Below are 4,996 nucleotides of genomic sequence, written 5' to 3'. Positions count from 1 at the left end.
TTTCCTAACTACACTCCTAATGACTGAAAATTTTTAATTTTTCAGATGTTTTTGATGTTTTTGACATAAGAGGCCAGAATCCTATCATTATACGGGTAGGACAGAATCCTGATATCCCGCAAAGGTTAGACAGCATCCTATGCTTTGCGGGGAGGGCTAGATGAAATCACATCTCTGCAAGGGTTGGACAGCATCCTATACCTTGCAAGATTGGACAGAATCACATGATTTGATGAGGAGAGGATGGACAGAATCCTAACCCCTCTGATGATAGGACACACTCCTGACACTGAAGGACTAATTCCTTGCTAAAAACGGACTATCTAGCTAACTCTAGCTAAGGACAGGCTCGAAACAAGTAACTCTAAGAGGGAGGTGCTAATGAGACAAGGCATGTCTTTTAGAAGAAAATGAGACAAAAAAAGGGTGTTAGTGAGACTGGGCAAGTCTCCTAGAAGAGAGAACACTATGACCAAAGAGACAAAGCCTGTCTCCAAAAGATGGATGACTTTTCTATCGAGACACAGCTTGTCTCCTAAAAGGGTTTGATTTTTCTATTGAGACATAGCTTGTCTTTCTAAATGGCGGGCTCTAGATAACTCTTTCATTGCCCATGCAATGAGAAGAAGAATCTTTTTATTTAAAAGTAACTAAAAGACTGGGCGAGTCTTCCAAATTAAAGAGGGGAGTGCTATTTGGACTGAGCAAGTCCCCTAAGGATTGGCTTGGGCTAGCGCCTTCATCGCCCTTATGAAGACTCTAAAAATGAACATTGGACCTATAAGGACAAAAAATCAGAACCGCAATTCCACACCTAAACTTTTCGTACACAACAGTTTCAATGAAAAAAACCAAATATAGCTCAAAACTTAATATACACTTTTGGACATAAAGACACTGAAATCAAATAGAAAGCATTAAAGTGTTCAAATTTACTTTTGGAATCATGAACTGAAGATTGCTATGTAAAAAGTAATCTAAGAATGTCCTAGGGATGGGGTCAACACATCCATGTTAACAAAATTGCACAAACTGATCTTGTCTTTTAATATTCCAAGGACTGTTGAAATGTTGTTATAGATTCCAAAAGGCTTTTTAATAGCCAAAAATAAAAGGAAGAGATAAGCTGGGGTCGTACAACTATCATAACATGGTTAGATTGATTGGGAAAAAGTTAATAGCACTGCCATGTTTTGAAACTTACATCAATCTATTTTGTATTATAGTATTCAAAGGACTATCAAATACAATTATAATTCCCTGAAAAATTCTCACAAATCTATTAAGGAATAATACCCAAACGATATATTAATGTCTAACAAATTACTCTCTTCCATATATTTTCAATAATAAACAAGCTACAATATCTAAGCATTAAGGCCCACTGTTCAACATAAACCATCCATAACAGTTAACAAATAATTTCAGACAAGCACCTGTTCACATGCACCTTTGGCCACCCAAACTCAGTTGTCACTCGTACCAAATGAAAACAAAATGTCAAAGTTTATGAAAATCTCAATCCATATACCTCCAAAACAAAAAATAGCAAGGAATGATTCATGAACGGATTTTTTTAATAGTAAGAATGACTCTAGATTCAACACAATTAAACATGTTAAATAAAGAATTAATGGCATCATATGATAAACATACTAACTTTGTAAACAGAAAACATCTATTTGTCTGAAGATCCACATATCCATAATTATGTATATCATCATTTTAATGTAAATGTTACTTGGAGATGCCGATAATGGAGATTCGTCAGGAAGAAACCTCAAGAGTATAAAACCTGCCCTCACGAGATTATTGATGTAGAAGACCATCCAAAATACTCATATCCTTAGCTTAGGATGAAAGGTCAGATAAGATGCTCAATGGTCAAATATGGACCATTGAAGGAAAGAACCTTTGGAACTCCTTAAATTGATTTGTTGGGATTGCTCAAATTGCGTGAAAATAAAACTAAAACCATCACAATTCTGTTCTCTTTCTTCTCTTCAGATTCCAGTAACAACTCCTCTGATGTCTTTGATCCTTTTCAATGTTGCCTCCATTTAAAATCCAAAATAGCAGTTAAGTCTTCTAGCAATAAGAGTTGAATGGAGTACCAAAGAGAGTAATGCCATTTAGGACAGTGCACATAGCTGATTGCAGGGAGCAAGAGCTAAGCGTAGTCATAATCAAATTGAGATGATACTCATAGCTTCTTCTTCTCCTCGGATCTCTTGCTCCAAATATGGAATCATAGCTTGTGATTCTTGCTAAATCAGGACCAAAAATTGCAGATCTAGGGTTTTAGAGGTCAGATTTGCAAAGGCAAAGGTACATCACGACAAAAATGGACGGAATCAATTGAGATGAGGGCCATGGATGGAGAGGATGAAAATGAAGCTTGATCTCCCTTTCTATCGTCTGCAATTTTCTAGTTTTTTCGCTCTTTTCAGATCTAGGATTTTATAGAATGGATCTAAGGGTTTGTAGAAAGCTCTGATCTAGGGTTTCTAAAGAAGAAAACAAGAGGAAATCTATGACTGAAACAGAGAAGAAAATATGCCGGCCGAAGTTTCGTCGGTGCTCCGGTAAGAATGGCCTGAGAAGATAATGAGGAAGGGTTAGGGTTTAAAGATTTGGGGATTTTCTCTCCTCTCTCTCTCTCTCTCTCTCTCTCTAATTGCAAGGAAAACCCTTGATTCCCTCACAAATGAGGCTTAAACTCCTATTTATAGGGGAAATGAGGTACTGATATTGGCACCACCATTATTGATGGGCACGCTGTTTGATAAATACATGGGCAACCCATGTCTTTTTTCGGCCCAGGTTCGGCCCTCTCCAGGAAAAATTCGCCCCCTCTCAGGATACACTCACTCCCCTTTCTGGTTTATACTACGAGCATTATCTTGGCTCGTTCGCTAGGCAAACGTGCTCAGATCTTGATGAAATTTTGCAGGGAGCTAGCTGGGACCCTAAGCTACCCTAGGGTGGAATCTGAGGTTCTAATTCAACGATTTGATGGAGCTTTGCTCAAATATGGAAGGTTTAGGGCACGGTCAAAATGGGGTGTCTACAGATGCCCCTCTTTGGCAGAGCGTGCTTGTCGCGCGAAAGTCAAAGTTGAACAGACATTCCATTTTGGCCAACCCGAAAATTGATGGGAGAAAAGGAAGAATGAAGAAGATGTTTTTATTTGAATACTGGACTTTTGAAAGGATCAGATACCTCAGGGGTTTTGATGTGGAATGGGTTTTGGTTGTTTGCTTGGTACTCTCAGAGACCTTAGTTCTTTCTATACTCGGGGCGAACGCTATCAAGGAGAATTTGGTTTTAAAATTTCAACATTCAACATGGCTTATAGGTAAGTTGGTGAAACGCTGGACACATAACTCAGCATTCAAAACATATTGGTGAGACAGCCTCCCACCAGCCATAGAACTCGGATAACACATCGGTCACACAAGTATTCCTGACTCCGCACTTGGGTGACGGTACACTGTGGAACGACGGACTATGACTTGACTTTTCATCAATAGCAACAAAATAACTAAATAGAGCGGCGATCCAGCTTTTCACCAAACTAGACAAGAAAGAACAATAATTGAATGGAAATTTTGATCAAGGGTCCATGGCGATAAGCCACGAAGAGCCTTGCGGAGAACAAGGGTCCACGGTGATAAACCGCGAAGAGCCAAGCAAGCGGGGATCGAGGGTCCGTGGTAATAAGCCACAAAGAGCCAAGAAGCAGGAATCGAGGGTCCATAGCTATAAGCCACGAAGAGTCTCACGAGAAAGACAATCTTTTTTTTTTCAGGAAGACGAAAATCGAAGGGTCCATAGCTATAAGCTACGAAGAGCCTCACGAGAAAGACATTGTTTTTCTTTTTTTCTTTTTTTTTTCTCTTGGGACGACGAAAATCGAAGGGTCCATAGCTATAAGCTACGAAGAGCCAAGAAATATTCAAGGGTCCACGATGACAAACCGTGAAGAACCAAGCAAACAGGAGTCGAGGGTCCATGGTAATAAATCACGAAGAGCCCCTACAAACAAAAATCGAGGGTCCATGATAATAAGCCATGAAGAGCCTTGCTAGAAAGATATGAGGTGGTTGGTAGGTTAGAAAACTGGGAATCAAGGGTCCCTGGCTATAAGCTATGAAGAGCCAAGAAGTAATCGAGGGTCCATGGTGACAAGCCGTGAAGAGCCACGTAATGAATCTAGGGTCCACGGCAATAAACCATGAAAAGCCCAGCAGAAAAGAATCAAGGGTCCACGGCAATACCCCGTGAAGAGCCAAGTATTGAATCTGGGGTCCATGGCCTAGCATGCAGAAACAATGACATATAAAAGATATGAATGGAATGACTATGAATAGTGGGTCCATGATATATCTGAAAGGACATATCACAAAGAGCCACAAAGGAGGCAAGGGTCCATGCCATACCTGACCGGTAAACCATGAAGAACCAAGAAAGGACAAGGATAGTGGGTCCATGATACAACGTAGAAGACAGATCACGAAGAGCCACTTAGGAAGCAAGGGTCCATGGTATACTTGAATAGTAGACCACGAAGAGCCTTGGGAACCAATGGGTATTGCTGAGAATTGATTGATTTTGAATGATTTTTTTAAACTGATTGCCTCTTGCCGAGGAAATTGGGAGTACGAGTTCCTTGTTGAGGATCAAACTCAAGTAACTTGACAGGGGTTTTTGGGTTTTGACCCTTCTTTAACAGGTAAAAAGCATTTTGCTGAGGTTTGGAGATTGTGGGATCAAATTCTAGACTCCGCTGGGGAAATTGATGTTCTTTGAAAATTAACTCTTTTGAAGAGCGGACTCCTATGAGGAGTTTAGAGATTTGGCTCGAGACTAGCTCACATCTCTCTTATCTCAACTTATCGTAAACATTGGCGCTAATTGCCTTTGAGTGCTTGATATCTTTTATGATGCAAGTCATAAAAGATGCCCCTAGTGTATTGTACTTCCATGACAAGAA

This window comes from Tasmannia lanceolata, unplaced genomic scaffold, assembly GCF_043159265.1.
Source record: "Tasmannia lanceolata isolate RefF3 unplaced genomic scaffold, GAP_Taslan_0.1 ptg000006l, whole genome shotgun sequence".
In the NCBI taxonomy this organism is placed as follows: Eukaryota; Viridiplantae; Streptophyta; class Magnoliopsida; order Canellales; family Winteraceae; genus Tasmannia; species Tasmannia lanceolata.
This window is presented reverse-complemented; position numbering follows the sequence as displayed.